Below are 24,349 nucleotides of genomic sequence, written 5' to 3'. Positions count from 1 at the left end.
CCATACCAGCTGAACCCAGAAGTGGAGTTAAGTGGCCTAAAAACAGCCAGGTACCAAAAAAATAAATAAATAAATAAATAAAATTAAAAAAAAAATTAAAGTACTCCCCATGCTCTCCAGAAGGTTTTGGGTCAACTATAAGTCTTCTCTATTTGCCATATCTTCCAGCCCCATGTGGATGTCTCAGGTACCCATCAGCATTACACATCTGTACATCTGTACCTTAGCCACTGAATTCTGTCCTATGTTTTGCAATAACATTTTAAAGTGTTTTGTTTTCCTAAGAAATTCTTATTTAGACGTATTTTGTGAATATTTGAACACTGTTTAAAGACTGTTAAAAGACTATTGGAAGGCCTTTGTGGATATTTATTGTCCAAGGAAATTGTACTTTCTTTTCAGAGGGACAGTTAAGAAAATACTTTTCTGAGGTTTTTTATTGGTGGTGGTGGTTTTGTTTCTTTGATTTTCTTTATTAAGGAAGGCTCTTAATCTTATACAACTTATTAATTTGAGCAGTTGATTCAAGTGAATAAAAATACTCATCACAGCATTGTGGTTCCACCAAGAGAGTTACTCACAAGATTGTGATTCCACCAGGAGAGTTACTAATGCCATGAACATATGCTACATCACTTGAATAATCCACAACCTTGCTGCTACAACACCTAGGCTTTTAAAATAGGTTTTGAAAACAGATTTTGATAAAGATGAGGACTACATTCCCTTTATTTCCAGCTTTGAAGATGAAGCACATTGGAGAGCAAGGGTTCAGAGCCAAAGCTGCAGCTTCAGGACCATTCATGCAGAGAGACTTTTTTTTTTCTCTTGTTAAATATGGTATAGCAAACCCCAAGACTCCATGTGTTCCAGCCCTGTATACATACTCCTGTGCCATCTGTAACACCCACACACATCCTGTGCTATCTTCCTTATATTGTACATAATACTTCTCCTAGAGAAATCATACCCAGCAAGGCAGACACTCACCTTTAGGGAGACTGGGCTGATCCAGTAACAGCACTGTGAGTCATGACTTTCTCAGTACCTGAATCATTTGAACAGCTGCAGCAATCAGAGACCAATACAGTTCCTTGGGAATAGCTAGATTCCTGCTATTCCTGCAGCTTTGTGTTTTTCACTGTGCATACCACTTAGAAAGGCATGCAGGAAAGGACAGATTGGCTCAGCTCACAGATGTGTCTCAGGTATTTGTTTTTTCTAAAAGAAGCAATATCCCATGAGTGTGGAAAGGTCCAACTCTTACTCTCCCTCTTTTATTATACCAGCTGGCTGAAGCTAGGTTAAAAAAGGATGGAATTAACAACCCAAGTGGCTTTTTAAAACTATGCAGTAAGCCAGATCTGTCTTGCCCCCTTTGTGTAGCTTGCCAAAGCAATGTCCCTGGTCCTGACAGAACATTGTACATTTTGTACTGGAAGTACTGGCCAGTCGCCATAGAAAGAGAAGCTGGAACACTGAAACCACATAAAAAATTATCTTAGGTCTGATTGTCCTCCAGTTTAATGAAACAATATGTTTTGGCAACCTGTGATTATTCAGCGGGCTCACTGGCAGCTCAGATTTGCCTTGACACCTTTTGTCACCTATACAACATCTCAACAGCTCCAGGGTGTCAGTAAGTAAGATGCTTTTGAAATGTATCAGTTGAAAGTTATCAGGGAGCACCAAGGACATGCTGTCTAGCAGTTTCAGTGGCTTAGATATGAGATACTAAGGTGTCTGACAACAAGCTATCATTTCCAATGGGATGTTTTCCTCTTAGGATCAGCCACTGTACAATATATACATGCATATACAAAAAAAAAAAAAACGCACATTTGTATGTATTTTATATATGCATATCCACAGATATAAAGTAGATACACACACATACATACTGAAGGACTGTTTCCTGTTTTCCAACATACAAAACAACAAATACAGATGCAAGCCTTGGACAAAAGCCAGGGCAGCATGTTCATTTGTAAAGAGCATTAGTCAAAATCCATGTTGAAGATTCCCAAAGCAAATCCCCCTCCAAGCCAAGCTGGCATTGCTATACAGCCACCAGAGTCATCTGCATTGGGCAAGAGCAAGAGGGGAGCATGGTCTTCTCACCTTCTTTGCCTGAGTAAAAAAGAATCAAATGTAACAGATCTCAGGAAAATGTGGAGCACAGGCAGCAGAGAAAAGGTTCATTGCATTCAAAACTGTTAGCTACTTCATCCTTTACCAATATTCTCTTTTAGATATCCTGCATGACTATGTATCTGGAGTTTCCACTGCAGTCTTACACTAGAAGCAACAGATCTGGAAGCCTGTGGCATTGGCTTTTACAGATATTTATACGATGTAAACACAGTTGTAACAACAGAGCTACCAAAACATGCTCGGCCCTTTAATGAAAATAGTTTCAGGGTTCACTCAGGGTTTCTCAGCAATGTAAACAATACCAAGTGTTGCCATCCTTTATCAACAAAATAACTTATGGTAAAATTTAGCTGTGAAAGTCATAGGGAAGCTCCCACAGGCACTAGCAGCCACTCAGCAAGCTTCGCTGTCTGGTTCACTCACGCTGAGTAATGCTGAGCAATGCTGCCCTTTTCCCACCAAGCAAACACAGTGCTGCCATAGGATTAGTAAAAAGAGGGGGGACTGGCTCCCTCCTTCTCATTTGGTCCCTCAGAGATGGAGCCACTGACTGTATGGGTGGAAGCCTTCAGCGCAGAGGTAAAATTTCAAGTGCTGGTGTTACTTAGGTTCTACAGCTGGGCTCATCCTGCTGGAAGAGCAGCTCAGGTGGTACTGGGCAGTCACAGTCTGGTATCACCGATATGAGACTCCCCAGACATCCTCTCCAGCTGATGATGAACTTGCAACCCCTCCTCCAACATGCTGTCCCAGGCTACCATTTGTTTTGCCTATGCATAAAGTTCGTCCTACATAATCTTATGTAGGAAGCAGTGGGATCCATCCCTTTGCTCAACTACTGCCTACTACCAGATAGCTTAGTGTGGGATCCTGCCTGTGCATCCATGTTACTTCACTGGTGATGTGTAACGCTTCTAAATTCAGCATCAAAAAATAACTGGGAGATTACTTGTGCAGTATAACAGGAATAAATCACACTGCATGCCCCGTTCTTTCAGCGTGTTTTATAAGAAAGCTCTACTGGCTGTAGCCAGCAGACAAAATACCAGGCTTCTCAAAAGGAGAAACAGAACCTTCTTACCCCTTCCAACTCAAGTAGTTCAATTTCCCATAATGTAATGAAAGATTAACTGAACCAACAAGGCAACAAGTTCATTAGTCTGTATCTTTGTGGCTAGAAATGAGATGAGAGTCCCGGAGTTACTTAATATACTGAAAAATGTTCATTTTATATTTTGTCCAAAGACTACTTCATACAATTGGAGATAGAAGAAGACTATCCCTGTCCTGAGAGCTACAGGTGACACCCTCTGTCTCCCTATGGTCTACTCTAAGAGATGGACAGCATCCTTTGTGGGATACCTCATTACTCTTAAGCCATACACCATGGTACCCTTTCTAGAAACTTAAAGAATATTTGGCATAAATGAGCTTTGCATTATCCAAGTCCCCTTTAAGAGTCTGGGTACATGTCATTTGCTTCTTCAAAAAACATAGCACGATTTAGTAAAAAAAAGAATATTCTTCACAATCAAAAAAAAAAGTCTAAAATCCATTTCAATCAATAAGAAAGTATAAAACTGTTAACGTTGTCATTGTCTAACACTTGCTACAAAGTAGAGAGCAAAGAGGTGGTTTTTTTTTCAAACTGTGATAACATGATATGGAGCCCAGTAACCATATAATAATACTTTAAATGTAGGATAATCGATAATCTCAGTAGAATGTAACCCCAGGATAATTATGCACTTCTCTATATCTTTAAAACAAAACCTTATCCTCACATCTAAAAAGTGGAATTTACATGGTAATTATTCTTTGAATTACTTTGTAACTGGTAGTATAATTATCAAGTAATCTGCATGAAAATAATTAGGTATTTACATAGTCTTTGCAACATAATTACAGAGTAGTTGGCTGATTATACAGTGTGTGCCTTGTTAGAGAAAGTGATACCAAAAAGACAAAAAACTCTATAAAAATACTTGTCATTTGGACAAAAATGAATTAAACCTGTAAAAGAATTGTGTGTGAATGCAAAGCTGACAAACAATAGAGATTTAAATGGAGATAGAAGAGTATACAAATCTTGGTAGCAGTCAGTCAGTTTCCTGAGTAGAACAAACTTGTGGAGGCAAGTCATAAACTTATCTTGGAAGACAATAAGAATTTCTTCAATAATTCACAGTCACATTCACCTCATCATCTCACAAGCCAATCTGCATTCAGAGATGCTTAATAAATTGGTGGAAACAATATGAGGATACAGTGATTGTTTAAAAACAATTACTCTGGCTGACTTTTACTCTGATTAAGTGTCATCTGAAAAAATGAACTCATAATATACTTTTTCTTTTAACTTTAAAGACATTTTAAATTATTTATTTTTAAGAAAAAATATGCTAATAGCAATAGTTCTCTTTTGTTGTGAGTGAGGCAGCCCAGTAATTGATTTTGATCCCTGTTATATATCCACACTTTCTTCTCTGGCTGCACAGTTCTAGTCATATTTAATTATCAGATGCAGATCCTGCAACAGTGGAGATTATTTCTTAAGTAGAAAATTATTATTTAGCAATAATTTGCACTAAAATAGCAATACAGAGTAAATAAGTAAATGCTCGAAATATATATATATAGTCACAAAGTAGATTATAAATGGAGAGAGCAAGAACATTCTTTGAATATTACAGACAACAAAGACCACCAACAGAAAAATCTGAGTATCATTTAATTTTTGCGTCTGTCTCATCAAATAATCATTATTTTTACATTCCTTCATTATAAAATTCTTCTAGGTGGATTTACCTTGTGATTTTCTAGGCTTACCCCATCTATGCCCATGAATATTATGAAATCAATAAGAATTTTATTTTTTTTCCCCACATTTTAAGGCCATCTTCTGCATAACAGAAACCAAATCATTCTTGTATCCCGTCCAAACTGATATGTCAGAGAACTCTTAGCATTTGCTTTCCCTCCTTTCATTTGTTTGCTTTGTCTTTATTCAGGGATTTCCCCATTTTCTTAAAATGAAATTACCTAAATGAAATATTAAATAGAAAATTGAATAAGGATTTCTATCCTCATGTTGTTGTTTTGTTGGTGTTTTTTTTAAAAAAAAAAAAAACAGCTATAATATAACCTAGTGGGAACTATACAAGCTAGTTTTTATGAGTGTAGAAATATCTCACTCATTTCATTATTTTGAATGTCTGAGTTATCCCTAAAGAAATACTCCAGCAAAAAATACAAGGTTAAAGGTTCGCTGAACAGCAATCCCATGTTTGATACACCTCAGATGTTTGGAATGAATTTTTTTCTGCTGACACAAGTGTATATTTCAAGCTGGCTAAATCTGAGAGTTCGTGTTTACCTTCAGTGTTCAGCTTAGATTCAGAGAGGTTAAAGGTAGCTAATAGGACTGACACTGAGGTCATTTCTTATGCATTATAACATGGAATTTGAGTGTGACAGGATTCATCTATCTTTTCCAAAACTTACTTTGCATCTGAACAGTGGTCCTAACAAGAGTCATAATCTCATCTACTTACCTACCTTCTATTTTTTTGAAAAAAAAAAAAAGAGAGAGAAAAATAAAATAATAAAAAAAAAAGAGCAAAGAACAAAGGTCCAGATCTACTTACTTTTTAATGTGCCCATTAAATTGATTAATTTAACAGGAGAAAGTCACCTGAATAGCTTGAAACCTGTACCTCTGATCAAATGTCTTCTTTTACCAACAGAATAACTTGGATGACAAGCATAATTAGCAGGCTTTTATTTGCTGTTTCAGCTGAACAATAAAAGAAAGCAAACCTAGGCATTTTAAGAAACAAACTTCATTACAGATGTATGAAATGGATCTGAACAAGGTTACCTGTCTGTATCATTTAAAAAACTAAAGGTCACAGCAAATACTGTTGTATTATAAGTTGTAGGTGAAAAAAAATAGAGGTCCCATTCAGAAAGCCAGAATAAAAATTAAAAAAAAAAAGGGGGGGGGGGGGGGCAGAGAGAGAGAGAAAGAGAGAGAACACAGGTCAAATTCAGCTGAAGTACCTGTAAAGGGACTGAATTCTGTACTGAGTTTGAAGCATGGTAGGTGACAGAATGGGACAAACAGACTCTCTTGCTTCTACAAAGATTCCATTTCTCATTACTAAGTTAAATGACTGTGATTAGAGTTTGCCCAAAATGTAGGGAGGCTTTTTGTTTGTTTGTTTGTTGTTTTTTGTTTGTTTTTTTTTGACATTGCAGGGTGCCACTATAATGAACCTTTGAGAAAATAAGCATCAACAGAAGATATAACTTTTTATATAAATGTTAGTCAGAAGCTGTGGAAACGTGAAAATAAACAAAACCCTGGCTGCGTGAGCTAGGTTAGCTACTGACACCAAAGAGTTAACAAAATCAACAAGGAAAAAAAAATCTAACTCCTAGCACGATCAGTATTTTAAGCTCCAAACAGCCCTGAAATATGTTTGTACAAGTTTAAGCCATCAAGTTCCATTTCTGCTAAACAGGATTTTTTTAAAGACCTATTTCCACTTGATTCAATTGATTTATGTGATAAACAGTGTCTGAGCCACTGTCTTTCTCCAGCCTACACTAGAGATCCCAAGGCCCTCAATGCCTACACATTTTTATTATTTTGTATTCCATTTTTTTTATTTACATTTCTCTGATAATTTCTGAATTACCATGGTTAGTTGGAAGCCAGAGGTATCAGTGCATAGCAGTTTACATAAAGCAAGCTTTTGCATGCTGCATGTCAGGTTAAATTGGCCTCTTACTCTCCACTACAAGCCTGAATGGAGACTCCACAGGAGCACAATTGGAGTTAAGAGCTCTGAATGCTCTTCTGTGGCAAATGGCAGTAGTGCGACCCCTCAGGACCTGTTCTCTCTTGCAGCAAAGTGAGATAAAACAAAGGCTTCCCCAATTAGAGGAATTAACGCCACCTTGTCTCCTATGTGTCTGTGCCTCAGTCTCATGAGCCAAATACTCTTGAGTCAGGTGCAGACATACTGTGCATTGGGAGAGGGGACCTTAAGCAGCCTGGCAGACTCTTCTCTCTCACCACCACTACCCAAACCTTACATAGTTCAAAAGCTCCCAAGTTATACAACAGCAGTTGTTGCCCATCTGTGTAGCTTACCTGCTATTTAGAAGGTGGTTGCACTGTCCTTTGAGGACATTGCATCCAGATGACAGTGAGCAAAGGAACTGCTTCAGCTTGACAAGTAGACAAGGCAGGCAGCTGCAATCTTTCACACTCTGTATTTCAAAGAGATGCTTTGAGTGCTGAGAAAGTTTTCATCACCAGGAATCTCTAAGAAGCTGTGGACTCACCTGGAAGCCCTTTCTTCAGTCAAGTCACCTAGAATGTCTCCCTCTTCCACCAGTCATTACTTTCATGGTATCTTTTAAACATGATTAACTTTGAGATTTTATCTTTCCACCCATTCAGACAACAGGCTGGAAAATTTCCATAGGAAATCAGCCTAAAGAGCATTAGAGTTGACTAGATGTGTATTGGATGTATCTGAGTAAATATGGTTCAAGTGGCCTTGAAAATGTTAGATCATCCTCTGAATCAAGGCATGGTAACTGACAGCTCATCAGCAATCATTAATACTGGATTGGGTTTCATAACTAAACAGATCATCATTTTTCACACTGAGTTTACATATATTTATTTATGCTACACCTACATATTCTGAAGCTCATCTAAAGCCAGATAGTAAAGCTAGGTGGGTATTCTACTTTTTTTTTTTTAAGGTAATTTGTCTATACACCCTAAAGTTATATATTTTCAAATGTTGCCTAATTAGTATACAACATATTACAAATAGCATTCAGTCTTGCTGTAAAATAAGGACAACTCCACCAAAGCTCCATCTACTTGAGACAAGAATTTCAGTACTATCTAGTGTCTGAAAATTCTACTTGAATGGGCAATCTGCAACACCTAATTTAAATTTCAGTTCAGAGTTTCACTTTCCCCAAAATCCAGATAGCACAGGTAAGTGCGTGCAGTTATCCATTTTGGATTCTATTCCACCCACCCCAACTCCCATCTGTCTCATGTTGCTAATTAGAGCCACAGTGTCCTATAACAGATCCATATACTCACAGTCTTCTTACTACCCTCAGCCTTGGACAGTAAGAAGAGAATCTCAGGGAGATTATCACACTCAGAAGCCACGATCAACATGACATGCATGCTGTGCCTCAAAATTAAAAGATGAGAAAACAGCCAGAATATTCACCCCCTACTAGAAAATTGTACTTTAGCTAAGTTTTATTTTGCTTTTGTAAGAGAAATTCAACAAACATAGGGCATTTTTGACAAATAATGTTGAATTACACCTCCCAGTTAGGGTGTAACTAAGAGCTACAAACTTTTTTCAGACACCTATGTAATCTTCAGGAAGTGCCATACACCTTAACTACCATAGTATAATTAAAATCATTCTCTGAAGAGCATTGGGTCAAGAGGAGAGTTGAGCAAGTATATCCAAGACATTGAAAATGCAGAGCTGAACATACACAAAAAAATAACAACTGGGAGTGAATAAGGAAAAAAAAAAAAAAGGTTAATGTTCAGTCTGGGACAGGGTGTGATGCTTAAAATAAACAGAAGTACCACCTTTGAATTCCTGCCTGCATTCATTTCCAATAACTGACTCTGCAGATACGTGCTGGTTTTGTAAGTGATGGTTTTCTGAATTCACTGATAACACACAGTAATTTTGCACAGAGGGGTGAGGTACAGGCATTTCCAGTTGTATCCTTCAGATGACAGATTTATGCAGACATTGCATTTTATTGCAAACTTATGTTTATGATTTAGCCATACAATATGAACTGCTTTTATTGCCGTTTAATAGACTGGCAGCTTTTCTTTAGTGAACTTGCCCTGCTAACAGGTGTTGATCCTTCTGGGAGATGCAGTGATGACTCATTGCAGCAGATGGGGCTCCTGAACTCTACCCTGCTTGCACCAGAGATAGGAGAGCCTCTCTGGAAGACAGGTTTGTACTGGGCATTTCTCAGGAAAATACATCTCAGCCAGGCCAGTCTGTGGAGAGGGACTGATCAAGCTTTTTTTTTTTTTTTTAATCTGGTAATAGACATTGAGAATAAAGCAGTTCACAAATGTCAGATGAAAAAAATGAACATAGACAAGCCTCCCTGAAGCAGACTTAAAAAGCTAATTGTTCATATGTTATATTCTGGGTTCATTTCTACATGCTGTCACTTCCTCAGAGGTCATGAACATCAGGAACAGATGTACCTAGCAACCAATATAAATTCACTACCAATATAAATTCACTATCTTTTGTTTCAGTCATGGTGGTTGTTATTCAAGCAAGTCATTGCTTGCTGTTGTTTATCTTTCAGTATTCTATCTTTACTTACTCTAACAAATGCAGGATAACTGCTAACATTAGTGTAATTGAAGAATGCATTAACATTGTTTTATTCTAGTAAGATATTGTGATTAGAATGGCACACTTCAAACACATTACGCACATGCCCTTTGTATTTTTCTGCAATTGATTATTTCTATGATAAAACTTCCTCCAATATTACATCCAACAGTGAAATATTTCAATATATATTTTTGATTTTTATGTATAATAGACCCAATTTTGTGGACAAAAGATAGTTGTACAAAACTACTAGTAATTCAGAGAGAGTGAAGTGCTAAATTGTTGTTAGACTGCCCACTCAAAATTCATGATCATGAATGGACTCAAGATCACAAGTTGGTTTTGACTATGCTTTTAAAAATTTTCCTTTTTTAAAGGTCACAAGCTCTTCTGACAACGACTGAACCAGTCACTGTAATCTGCCCCGTGCTCACCAATACTGTATTATTTTTCCTCACTTCTTTAATGGGTCCATGCTTTCTCCAAAATTATCTCTTTCCTCACCTTAATAAAATGATTCCATTAAACACAGGAAACCTTGCAAAAAGCTGAAGAGAAATAAAACTGTGGTAGAAGTAACAATAATTAAAAAGCATAAATCCCCATACATACATACTGAAGAGGTTATGCTGGTGTCTTCATTAAGTAGCAGTCTAATCTTAATATTATTACCTTGGTTTTTGCTTTTTCTCTCCTTATTCTTCTGTGTCTTTGCATACTCCTGATAACTAGTAGCATCATCAAATATTGCTTGTAAGTTGCTCACAGAAAGGAAAAAGAATCAATTCCAAATTTATCTTTGACAGGCACAAGCAATATGTTAGAAATTTCACAAGAGCATCCTAAGCTACATGGAAGAGTCCAAACATTGCCAGGAGATCTGACTGAGTCTTTGAAGCAGTCTAGCTTCTACATGTATGCATCACTAAGGTTAGTCATACATCTCTTGTGGACTACACTAACTTTTTAAGGACCTCTCATGTAGCCTAGGAACAGTCTGCATTTAGTACTGCATTTTCTTAAATTCATAAAAAATGAAGAGCCCTTACAAGAAAAAAAAAAAAACAGGTAAACCACTGTTCATGAAGACATGAAAATATTTCATGTTTCATGAGAAAAATATATATATTTATTCTAATTAGATTTTCCTAAGCATTGCAAATATTTGAAAAATCTCTGCATGTGTAGCTGAAAAATTGACTTCTGGTTTGTATTTGATTCCTGATGATAAGGATGATGATGATGAAAAGCAGCATTTCAGTGAAACTTTTGACTGAAATTTAAGATTTGAAAAGCTTCAGATACCTTAGACAGCAGGTCACTGTGTATCTTTAAACTGCAAACTCCAGTAACAATTCTGCTTGTGCAAATGTACAGCACAGGCACAAGATAAAACAACATCACTGAGTAGTATGCCTACACAAATGTATTAATTTATTTGCCAGTATTCTTGTGACATGAAGGCAGAATACAGCACTAGAATTTGTGCCAACAGCATTATATAACTCAATTTCTGTGAAAAACAATATTATTTCTAAGGAGTGATGGTAGCCCTTCTTGTGGGGGTTTATAAGAGAAAGCAGGGTATAAAACAAAATGCAGGACTTTTATCTCCTCATTTTCCAGTGCATGGACTGGGGACAGTGTTGTTGTATCTTCTTAGTTTTCATTTGAACCAAAGCAGAAAATGTAAAGTTAATAAATCACAAGCTTCTCCATTTTTTTTTTCAGATGGGTTAGTTTTACTAGGACGGAGAACATACACAGTTAGAAGACAATCCAGAAGAACAGTGAAGATTTTTCTGTGTGCACTCTTCATTCTGTCACTGCCCAATTTTTCTCACCACAGTGCTAGACTCATCCTTTATTGCACCGGTGTATTGTATTCTGAAGAAGATATTGTATTGTTCTGTCAATACAGCATGTTCCTTCAAGCTCAGTATATCTTTTTGGTAAATAATATATATAAAGCCTCGGCCCTTTTTCATTTGTGCTATTATTGATTTTTTATTGAGTCCTCAGAATTTCCAATAATTCTTCATCACAAGCTCAACTTACAAGGCACAGTTTGAGATTTAAAAAAATGTAAAATTGAAATAAATAAATAAATAAATAATCTTGAATAACCTTCATGTCACTTGCAAATTAATTAAAACATCTTTAAGTTTTGCTATACACAAGTCCTACAAGGAGCAGCTGAGGGAACTGGGGCTGTTTAGTCTGGAGAAGAGGAGGCTCAGGGGAGACCAAATTGCTCCCTACAGCTACCTGAAAGGAATGTGTGGGGAGGTGGGGGTTGACCTCTTCTCACAGGTAATTAGCAATAGGACTAGAGGGAATGGCCCCAAGTTGTGCCACGGGAGGTTCAGGTTGAAAATGAGGAGACATTTCTCCTCAGAAAGAGCAGTCAGGCAATGGAACAGGTTGCCCAAGGAAGTGGTGGAGTCACCATCCCTGGGGGTGTTCAAGGAAAGGTGCCTAGAGACATGGTTTAGTGGGTGACATTGGTAGTGGGGTGACAGTTGGAGCAGATGATCTTGGAGGTCTTTTCCAACCCTAATGTTTCTATAATTCTATATTACATTATGACAAACCAGACTGTTTAATATGCAAGTGTGATACTTTGCTAAAGTCTTTAGAGTAAAACTCTGAGTTTTTTTGCATTAAAATAGAAATAATAATAATAATTAAAAAGTTGATCATACATAATTCTTCATGCAAAATTCTTCTTCACATTTTCCTAAAGGAAAAAAAAAAAGGAAAAAAAAAAGGTGATGATAAATTATGCCACTGCTAGTTAAAAAATACTTGCAAGTCTGCAGTTTTGGAAGAATTCAGTTTATTTGAATATTCTGGTTTTTTGTTTGTTTGTTTGTTTGTTTGTTTGTTTTTCAGACTTGCTAACCCATCAGAATGGTTTAAGCTCTGCAAGAACAAAAGACTTTCCACTTAGGGAAGGACCACAGAACTAGAAGTCAAAAGATTTCACAGGACAAAACTTAAATATTTGTAAAGTCTTAGGGTGGAAAAAAAAAATGAAGGTAAAGATGGTAATACTTAAAATACTTAAAAACTTAACAGAGAAGTAGACTTTAAACAGACTATTATGGGCAATATGTAACACTCTGAGGACACACAAAATGTTGGTCAAAACTGACCACAAAATGTCTTCTTACGTGTGGGAGACAAGAAAACCTCCTAGTCATAGACCATATTACCACAGTAATCCTTTGGTTTGATGGATAGCTGCAGTTATCAGATGGAGAACCCATTTGCAGCCTGGTGGAGGCTTTTGGTGGAGGCTTTTTGGTGGAGGACAGAGAGACTGGGTGTTTGACTTAAGGAATGGCTGCAGGGACCAAAAAAAAAAAAAAAAAGAATTCTTGGTACAAAAAGTAAAACAAACAAAACTGTAGAGGTGGTAATGAGATCAAAAGGTCTAAACAGAAGTACAAGATGAGACAAGAACAGATGTCTGGACAGCAGCCACATTTCTGTGAAACATTTTTTAGCAGTCGGTGGAAACTCTACCCAGATTTGTATGATGAAGTCAGTGTCATAGCTACAGAATCAGACCCAGAATAAATGGGGGGTGGAAAGCTAGGGTGTGGGAGGCATGGAGATGAAGAGATTGTACCATGTAGTGTAATATAGTTGTAGGCAGCCAGATGTACAATCCATTCAGTTCAGGCAAGAGCTGCAGGCATCTGTCAAAGCAACACCTCCCCCATGAAGCTTCCTCCTATCTGGCTGATGTATGGCTTCAGAGTTGCCAAGCCTATTTGGTCACCAGTAGGGCAGCACCAAAAGCTATCCCTTATTACCCTCCTCAAACAGTTTGATCAAAATACATTTCCAAAACCATGGTGTAGGATAATCAAGACCCCAAATAATTTTTCTTCCCAGATATCCCATATTGTTTTTACCCATTACTTTAGTAGCAGAGCAACAAACTCCCTAACTAAATCTGTAATAGCCTGAGGGGAAAAAAAAAAAAAAACTGAGGCATCTGAGCAAAAATATTTTAATTTCTCAAAACATCAGCAGAAATGTGGCATGTGAAGCTTTCTTTAATGTTAGAAAAGGCAATGCTTTTTGAAGCAAGAAGAATCAGGCTTCTTCTTTCCTGATTTACAAGGGAATATTTCATCCTCCAGTCTATTACAATTTCTCTGTGGCTGTTACCATGGAGAATTAAGAGAATCATTTCACAAGATGATTCCCACACTGATTCCCAGAGTCAAAAAGATAATGAACAAAAACTCTTGTCTGACAAATCATACTGGTTACCAGATATATACACATGGACTGCCTCTGTATATTTGACATTTCTATTAAAAAATAAAATAAATAAAATAAAATAAATAAAATAAAATAAAATAAAATAAAATAAAATAAAATAAAATAAAATAAAATCACTGAAACAGCACATTTTAAGGTGGTCACGATAAGAAATCCAAAACATTTGTATGCTGGATATAAAGTTAAAGAGAGTGTATAATCCACCAGACTATTTGATTACTTTCTTTTTCATTATTGTAAGGACAAAAAAAGATAATTCCTACTTGTACATTTTAGAAATAAAAAAGACAAAATAAAAGTTTGACTCTAGGAATATATCCCAAGAGGCATTTGGAGCAATTTTCCTTAAAAAGGACAATCATTCAAGGGATTATAGTTCATCGGCTTCCCTAAGTCCTCCCACAGAGGCAATATTCTCTCAGCAACCTCACGTGTTCCTGATCATTCACATTTGAAGCTTTAGTACCATTGACAGCTCTCACTTTTTCAGGGATTAACCTGATTTCAATGAGTTGCTCTGCATGCTTAGAGCACAAAGCCCAAAATTTATTTCAGAACCAGTATAATTTCAATCCAAAACTACACAACACTGAAGTGTCATAGCATTTTGTTTCACTGTGACTTCCACAGAGAACAAGTTTTGAAAATAAGCATCACTAGGCAATGGGTCAAAAGTATGTTTATATCCCTGAATTGTTCAAGCTCTCCAAACAAGCGATACTGATAACTTGGATTTCTGAATGAGGCTTAACCTCCTTGGAAGCTCAGCTATGAAAGCCTATCAACATGGGGTACATTTTCAAAGAGTTGCATGGGGATTTAGCTGAGTGCTTGTCATGTGCTATTTCAGAATGAAGGTCTGCCTGTATATGTTCAATTGAGGAGCATCTGGGTAAAAGCGAGAAGTAAACATGCATATATGTATGCATACCTATATATACACAATCCTTTTTGTTTTTGTGTTTGTTTTGTTATATATGTTTTGTGTCAGAATTTTTTCGGTTTGAGTCATTCATATCCATTGGCTGCAGAGGAAGGAACTCTTGCTCGAGGAAAGGATCCAATTTGTGTAGGTAATGTCTTGGGGGCATTCCCTACCCACTCTTTGATAATTTTGCAGGTAAGCTATAATTAAAATGAATGTTTTTAAGATATCTAACACATTACCACATATGCATTTCACATTGTCAGAGATGCATACCAGGGACCACATATTCCATGATTTTAGATAGGCTACTTTGGCAAACACTCTAAAAATTTTTAAATGAGCCTTTGTATGACTTTTTTTTTTTAACCTTTAGTTTGTTAAGAAAAGGACTATTGTAAAATACAGATGAGAGTGACTTCTACGACAGCAAAATTTTTGTGTTAGTAAACTTAATCACCTAATTTATCTTTCTTTTTCCTCAGCTTGGGTTACTGAAAACGTTCATATAATCCTTGATAAATAAAAATCTATTTTTACCCAACCTTTAAAAACTGAATCTCAAAGCTGGCACTTACTTCACGATTTGGAAGCCTTGTTAAATGAGTTGTTTATATTGAAAAGCTTTCTATACTCTTACACAGTAAACTTCTGGATGCTCTGTAACCTTTTTTATTAGAAGTATACATTGTTTATGTGGGAGATCAAAAGCCTTTCAAAAATGTGTTCTAGTGTTTATGCATATGATTAGTCCTCCTTATTCCAGCAGAGAATTAGAGCTTAGTTATAGTTTGCAGCCAGCCTTTAGGAATTTACATTTGGTCTAAAACTCTTAGCCAAAGCATTCCATATCTGTAATCATTAAATATATTCTTTCAATAAGAATCTCCAGATCAAGTTTTCCATTCTGGCTTTCGTTTAATGGATTCAGGTTTCTAAACCATACTCGCATATGTTTTAGACCCATACTTGTAACAACAGCAACAAATAATTAGGAAAAAAAAAGGAAAGAAAAAGAAAGAAAGAAAATTTTCCCAATTATATATTTGACTGACTATTCAGCCAGATCAATTATATATATATTAAACGTTTAAAAAAAAATTCACTGTGAAATATTGAAAAAAAAATTATTTACAAAGAAATGAATAACACTAGTGAAGCTATATTCTTTACAACAAATGATGGGGCACTGATGTGCATTCTTATGAAGACTATTGAGAAGAGCAACTTCAAACAGATTTGAGAGAAATCATAATCTATCCCATAATATTTTAGTGTTTACCACAGTGTCAGATGTTCCTACTCATGATCAGGCAGATTTGCAGAACAAGCTTTGAGTTACATCCAAGTTTGGGCCAGAAGGAATGCAATGGGGTATATGTTATTAGCCCACCCTATAACCCACAACTTCCTCAGAAAAAAAAAATACTAAAAAAGATCCACATTACAGTTAAAATAAAAAGACATGTATGAATGTATATCAGTAAATACATTCCCCATTTTGTGTTCATCTGTTGCATTGCTTCACCATTTTTTTATTAATTGAAAATCTGGTAAGCAAAAAAGTCTGTTTCTCGGTTTCTTAATTCCAGAATAAGACTATCTAGAAATAAAAACCTGTGAGAGCTGTTATTACCCATGTTCAGTTAAGCATTAAGGTATAGCTTGAAAAGGCTGGCTTTTTTGTGCTAAAAATGAGGTTTCAAATAGTACCACTGCAGTTCAGAAAAGTTTCTGAATTTCAGTTCAGCTGTAGTAACAATATTTGTGTATTCTTTATCAACTGCAAATGTATGGTGATTTTGACTTAGCTTAACCCATGACTGAAGAGAGTCAAGCTAAGTTAAATTACCATGCCTTTTTCTCAGTCCAGTGTGTGCTCTTAAAAACTCCATGTACAGTAACTCAGTCATGTTTTTGAGACCTAAGAACACTCCCAAGGACTCTGATTACAGCATTGAGTCCTGCAAAACAATTACTGTGGAATAAATTAAAGAGGTAAGCTCTTCTTGGTATGCAAAACAAAATTTCAAAAACGTGTTACCAAGATATAAGGCAACAAATATGAGTGGTGTATATGAGTTAGTTACACTTAAAATGCCAAAGGGTCCTTATACGCAAGGGTGCTATACACCCTGACAGCTAATTAAACTTATGATCCATATAGGAATAGCATCACATCACAGCATAATTAGTTTACCAGTCAGCAAGTCGGAATAAGAGATCCTATAATAATCCCTTGCATGATTTCCATTGTAAGCAAAAGACATCAAACATGATCTGTTTTCTGTAAAGTGTATGAACAGGTCTCATGCAATAAAAATGAACATAATCACATGAATCAAATATACTAGCTCTGAATAGGCATCAACATCCAGTTAATTTAGATGCTGCTTACACACAAATCAAAGCCCATTCCTAAGTTAAATTGCATAGAATCTATAGACCTTTCGAAATAGCAAAAATGTGTGCTTAAACTAAGGAGAGGACCAGTAACTGTACACCAACGACAAAACACTCAAGACCTATAGTAGAGTTTGCTATCATATACACATTTATATTATTTCCTGACAGCTTTGTTTCAAAGCTCCCTTTCAACTGATTAATTCACCTTTAGTCAAAACTGGAGTCTTGGCTCCACCACACTGTGGAAAAGAAACTGCTCATTTTACACCTGCTGAGAAAAATTAAAATGTTTAGAGCAAGGGTATGAAATTAACAGCTTTCAGTGTCAGTTATTAATGGACTCTTGCCCTGAAGAAAGCTATCAGCTCTGTACCTGTTTAAATGGGATAATAAAATCCATAGTATACCTAACCTCCTGAAGTTATTTTAACTGAGATTATAATTTGAATCTGTAAAGACTGAAGTAGTCAAAAGAAATAGCTATAGACTATTATTCACTTTATATGCTAAGTACATTTTGGAAAAACTCTTCACTATATGATTATATATACCAAAATATAAATATTATAGATGATGTTTCCATATGTCTCCATAATTATATTTACTTTATTATCAAGCTTTCAAGTAGGTTTACATACTGTCCTCAAAATGAGGTTTTCTAGAGCTTATAAAAATAACTCCATGTGAACTTAAGTTAGAGATGCCCTCATCCTTTGCTTATGCTAGTGCACACCTTCATAAAAACATTTTATGAATGTTTAATTTATTTGATTTTGAGGAGATTAGAAGGACAAAATCCCAGATGACTAAATTCAGTCACATTCCTCAGTTGCCACCACAATACTGTTACTCCTTCCAACAAAACAACCTCTTACTTTGGGAATGGCTGATACAGTCAGAACGTCTCTGATTTGCGGTTATTTAGAAATAATGATGAACATATGAGGTTTTTCAAGCTAACTAGCTTCTAAAGAAGGAAAAAGATGTACACCAAACCACCACTGAATCTTGATGACTAGTAAATCCTTAACTTTAAAACCCATCCTAACTAGAGAGGAAAATGTCTGTGAATTATTACGCACCAGTACACGTTAGTCTGCACGTATTTTGAGAACAGGAGCTACGAGAGAAAGCATGTTTATGGGGCTGAAGTGAGGGAAACAAAAAGGGACAGAGCTGCACATCACAAATCATGTTTTGGGGCACAAAACAGGTTTCTTAAAGACACATGCTCTTACTACTGCATCTTATTTATTTTCTCCACAACATCAACCAAAATCTACAAGCTGCTAGCTCAAAGGAAAGATGTGCTTCCAAGAGACAAGAAGCAGTTTTTAGTCCAGTTCCCTAAAGTGTTGTGTCCTCCCTGTGAGTTATTCAATTCCCACAGTCCTCCCTTCTTAAAAGAATAACAATATTTTCTTTTTCTCCTTGTTTGTTTTGTTTGCTTAAGGACAAGAATTAACTTTTCATCACAAAATCAAGTGAAAAATAACCTCATTAGTAGAAATGGACACAAAACAAGCAGAATATTGGGGAATGGGGGAGCTGCACAGATGTGTGTGTTTGTTTTGTGTTTTTAAGATGACATTACTATGACAATGATTTAACTCCTTGCCGTGGGTTAGTATGAAAACCAAAGGTATAGATATGTTCAAAAAGGGATTCAATAAATTCATGAAGAATAAAGTGAGCCAGTTCAAGAAGCACTTAACTATTTAATTACTGGAAGATGACCAGGTATTTCTGGGGAAAGATTGGATTATATTCAGTCTTTCTTTTTTATTTTCTCTGGGCTTCTGCTAATTGATTAGACGAACTTTCGGTCATCTCCAATGCTGCATTTCTTCTAGGCTCTAGTCTGGACTTCTGAGTGCTAACTAAAATTCACATATACGTCTATGTGCATATTTGTATATGCATGCATTATACAGTATGTCTGTGTTAATGTATCATTATGCATGTATGCATTATATATACATATGCATATGGATAAAGCTTGTACGGCTGTATATCCTTCACAAAGCTGCATCTCTTTGAAGTGAAAATTATTGCTGTATTACTAATATTTTGCTGTGTTATTATTATATTCTGTTCCAACATAACTGTGGTTTTTTCCCTGTATGAGGCTCTACTTTTTTTGAACAAATGTTCTACTACAGAATTTGTCAATGACAAAGGAGAGAAAAAAAGGGAAAAGAAGCATGTGATACCTGGAAGACATCACCAGACACGTGGAGAGCAGAGCTGAGCTGGCTTTTCTACACAACATCCATTTAAGTTGGCAGCTGAGGGCCTTAAGTGGCTTTGTCTTGAATGGCCTTAGGAGGCCAGCCAGAAAAAGATGGATGCCAGTGCATTCAGGTTGGTGGCATGCAATACAATGAAAACAGATTTCTGCCTTGAAATTGATGCTGTTCAAAGGGCATTGAAATAACATTGCCTGGTTTCCTAACAAGATTACCCAGAAAAACTCCTGCTGCCAGCCTCTCCAGAACACCAGCCCATTTGTATACACAGGTAAGTGCTGTCTGTGTTTTATATTTCTCATCAAAGAGGTGAGGAGGCCACGTTTAAGGGCCTTACTTGTAGCACCAACATTATTTAGAGGGTAGGACCCAATGCGGGGGTTGGACCTGATGATCTCTTGAAGTCCCTTCCAACCCCTACAATTCTGTGATTCTGTGATTGTTGGCTTATGTATAACCATGCAAATAAGGTTAAAAAGCTAAAATTATGTGACATTCCCAGATTTTGTTATTTGTTTTAATTGCCAGATTTCCTTGGAATGAGTTAGGTGTGCAGACTTACTGAAAGAACTACCAATTATTTCTGGATACTGGACTGCAAAGTGCCATGTCTACCACCAGAAAAGGAGCAGCATGTGAGATGACTGCAGTAAGGTCTGCATGAACTTTTCATAGAATTATAGAATCATAGAATATCCCGAGTTGGAAGGGACCCGTAAGGATCCTTAAGTCCAACTCCCGGCACCACACAGGTCTGCCCAAAAGTTTAGACCATGTGACTAAGTGCACAGTCCAATCTCTTCTTAAATTCAGACAGGCTTGGTGCAGTGACTACTTCACTGGGGAGCCTGTTCCAGCGTGCGACCACCCTTTTGGTGAAGAACCTCTTCCTGATATCTAGCCTAAACTTCCCGTGCCTCAGCTTGAAACCGTTCCCACAGGTCCTGTCACTGGTGATAACAGAGAATAGGTCCCCTGCCTCTCCACTCCCCCTTACGAGGAAGTTGTAGACTGCGATGAGGTCTCCCCTCAGCCTCCTCTTCTCCAGGCTGAACAGGCCCAATGACCTCAGCCGCTCCTCATCCGTCTTCCCCTCTAGGCCCTTCACCATCTTCATTGCCCTCCTCTGGACACTCTCCAACAGTTTAATGTCCTTTTTGTACTGTGGTGCCCAGAACTGCACACAGTACTCGAGGTGAGGCTGCACCAGTGCAGAGTAGAGCTGGACAATCACTTCCCTCAACCGACTAGCGATGCCGTGCTTGATGCATCCCAGGATACGGTTGGCCCTCCTGGCTGCCAGGGCACACTGCTGGCTCATATTCAACTTGCTGTCAACCACAACCCCCAGATCCCTCTCTGCAGGGCTGCTCCCCAGTGTCTCGTCACCCAGTCTGTATGTATAGCCAGGGTTGCCTCATCCCAGGTGCAGGACCCAGCACTTGCTCTTATTAAACTTCATGTGGTTGGTGACTGCCCCACTCTCCAATCTGTCCAGATCTCTCTGCAAGGCCTTTCCACGCTCATCAGAGTCCACAACTCCTCCAAGTTTGGTGTCATCAGCAAATTTGCTCAAAACACCTAGTCCTACATCCAAGTCATTTATAAAAACATTGAAGAGGACTGGCCCTAAAATGGAGCCTTGAGGGACCCCACTAGTGACCATCCGCCAGCCAGATGTGGCCCCATTTACCACAACCCTTTGAGCCCTGCCCATCAGCCAATTGCTCACCCATCGCATGATGTTTTTGTTTAGCTGTATGCTGGACATTTTGTCCAGTAGCATCCTATGGGAAACCGTGTCAAAAGCTTTGCTGGAGTCCAAAAAGATCACATCAGCTGGTTTCCCTTGATCAACTAGATCGACTTTTCTTTCTTTACTTCTGTGCAAAGGCAGAGCTAAATATTCTGAAAGATGTCATGAAGCCTGTTTCTTCATTGATAGTTCACAAAAGGAGTTGCACGCACACAGGTTCACATTACAAAAGTGTATGCATGCAGACATCATTGGTATAAAGGCAAGACAAAATGAAATTCTAACTTGCGAATTTTTAGCCTCCCAATGCTATTTGCATGGCTAATATTTACAGGCTTCCCTATGTATTACTCGTAAATTGATCAAATAGTTGTTGTTTGCCTCTAATTATAATAATATATGAAACATTTTTTAAACTAGAAAATGCAATTTAGCTTTGTAATTAAGAAAATGAGTCTAAGTTCTTTACTTGAAAATAGGTGCTTCCTCTGCAGCCTGTTTTTCTTACTCAGAATTAAAAATTCTTTTGCATTACTTAAGCATTTTAATAGGAAAAAAAAAAAAAGTAACACTGCCATGAGCAAAATTCTTAACATATCCTAATAAGCTAGTTGGAAAACTCAAGGACTTTTGGGAGAGAGAAGAAACAAAAGAAACTCTTTTTTTCTTACATTCCTGCTCCACTGCCCCAGTTCCCTTTTCCTCTTCTGCCAATAACAGACAACAAACACAAAGTATTGTAGTACCTACAGCAAAAGTTTTCTGATTTCCAGAATATTAGTTTATCTCTAGCTATTTGTGTTGCTGCTAGAGCTTTACCATTTAGCTTGCTAAATTAACTCTGTAACTTTAACATACCTGGATGTGCCATAGCTTTGCTCAGTGTTTTGACTGAGAATGTTCCATTTCTGCATTCCTGTTGCTTGAAGTTGTCAGAGGAGAAACTTAACTCTGCCACTAAACAAAGACCTTTTGATATTTTTTCTAAGCTGTTGTTGAATGATTTTTACATGATACCATTAAGTAAAACTGCAGGAACCATATCAGCATTGTAAACCTTCATGGTATTACACCATGTAATGATAGGGGAAGAAGAATTACAAGAATACAACTATTTTCTCACCATTTCAGTCATCTTACCTGCATATTGATTGAACAGCACACACACAGAAAATATTTCAGTACATATATTCAGCCATATATTCAGTAGATATTCGTACTTCCTCCTATTTTTTCTGGTCATGTTTTTCTTCATGAAGTCATCACATTTTGGTAGAATGTGATGGAATTAACAAGAAATGTTACGTGAATATGTCATTTGAAGTGGGAAAAAAATCACTTATTTTTATGTCATGAGAACAAATTGAGTATATTGATCATTAAGAAAAAAAAATCTTTTATAACTTAGAAAATTTCAGTTGGAGGAAAAAAAAAAAGTTATTGATACCCAAAAATAAACAGTCCAAGGATATGGCTATATTAAGGCGGGTAAAGTGAATGTATCAATGATGCTTGGAAATGGAGCTGCTCTGGTGACAGAAAATCTATCCTAAGCAGTTTCAGTGAGATTTTTTTTCTATTTTCATGAAAGTTTTCTTTCAAAACTTTTGGAGCTTTATCTTATAATTACTTCATAATCCCCGCTGCCACCAGTTTAAAGATAACATGGGGAAAAAAAAAAGGCTGTTTTGATTTAAAAATGGTCTTTTTTTCAGTGAACCCGTTGTATCTTGTAAATAAATAAATGAATAAATCACTTAGCTTTAAAGTAAATTTTATTTTAATAAAGCAGATCTTTTCCTTTCCTTTCCTTTCCTTTCCTTTCCTTTCCTTTCCTTTCCTTTCCTTTCCTTTCCTTTCCTTTCCTTTCCTTTCCTTTCCTTTCCTTTCCTTTCCTTTCCTTTCCTTTCCTTTCCTTTCCTTTCCTTTCCTTGCCTTTCCTTGCCTTTCCTTGCCTTGCCTTGCCTTGCCTTGCCTTGCCTTGCCTTGCCTTGCCTTGCCTTGCCTTGCCTTGCCTTGCCTTGCCTTGCCTTGCCTTGCCTTGCCTTGCCTTGCCTTGCCTTGCCTTGCCTTGCCTTGCCTTGCCTTGCCTTGCCTTGCCTTGCCTTGCCTTGCCTTTCCATTCCTTGCCTTTCCATTCCTTGCCTTGCCTCGCCTTGCCTTGCTTTTTCTTGCCTTGCCTTGCCTCGCCTTGCTTCGCCTTGCTTCGCCTTTCATTTTTATTTATTTTTTTTTTTTCCAGCTGGTCCTGGATGACTATACCAGTATTCCAAATCTTTATTCAGTTTCAGGCCTTCTACTTTCCCACACCTCATAATTGCTATAATGCTTTTATTACCGTTGTGGGTATCAGTGACCTACTTCATAGCTTAGGGTTAGCTTAACTTAAGCATGGACACTTACTTTTAAATCTGACTTCATTGCCTAGTCCACAAGTGAGACTCTCAAATTGAAGTTCTATGAATCCTACCCTATTTAGACACCTCAGATAGATCATTTCCGTTGGTAAATTTAAACATCTCACTGCTGGAGTTCGAATATTCAGAGCTCTTGCTGCTCTTTACTTGGAGCCAAACTGAACCCATTCTGTAATTCTATAGGTCAGTTTCCAGCTGAAATAATGTTTCAAATTTTTAGTGTTCCTGAAGTTTTGACTTACTAATAATTTTTTATTTATTTATTTATTTTTCTACAAAGATAGCCTTTTTTACTAATACACTTTGTAGACTGGAAAGTTTTAATTCCAGTCAACAAATAAGACCTTCCCCTTATTTTTTGCATTAATATGTAATAGAGACAGGCACTATGTTTCATACAAAAGAAACATTTAAGAAAAAAAAAAACTCTCATAGTAAATACAGTTTGAAATTCTAACAAAGAAATCCTAGCTCATGCCTAGCATTTCAGTCCCACACTTAGAATGATTACTGTTAACAGCTTCATTTTTCATAAAACGGAGGTAATTACCTCCTTGCTTTACAATGTACAAAAATGAAAAGCATAGTCTGCAGGCCTTATTCTCTATTTCATTTTCAGTTGATACCCAAGATGGCACTTAAACATTAATATATAGCTTAAGCAGAAATTAAATGTCTAAATTTGGGGGGAAGTTAAA

At 36.9% G+C, this 24,349-nt stretch overlaps 2 long non-coding RNA genes across 5 annotated transcripts in view; one reads left to right on the top strand and one right to left on the bottom strand.

The window, feature by feature from the left end:
- Positions 1-24,349, bottom strand: part of LOC310892737 — a 58,342-nt gene that overhangs the window by 7,895 nt on the left and 26,098 nt on the right. Inside the window, exon 2 of one of the 4 annotated variants that reach the window (XR_014578353.1) lies at positions 7,316-7,434. The exons of 2 other annotated variants lie outside the window; for them this stretch is intronic. This is a non-coding gene — a long non-coding RNA (uncharacterized lncRNA). Of the gene's footprint in view, positions 1-7,315; positions 7,438-24,349 lie in introns of those variants that run through there. One more of the 4 variants, XR_014578355.1, reaches the window with a different exon arrangement.
- On the top strand, positions 9,085-11,723 carry LOC310892738. Its single transcript, XR_014578356.1, has 3 exons — positions 9,085-9,194; positions 10,403-10,526; positions 11,328-11,723. It is a non-coding gene; the product is annotated as an uncharacterized lncRNA (long non-coding RNA).

The sequence above is a fragment of the Anser anser genome (assembly GCF_964211835.1).
Source record: "Anser anser genome assembly, chromosome: 1".
NCBI lineage: Eukaryota > Metazoa > Chordata > Aves > Anseriformes > Anatidae > Anser > Anser anser.
The sequence above is the reverse complement of the archived record's forward strand: the minus strand, read 5'-3'. Positions and strand labels throughout refer to the sequence as shown.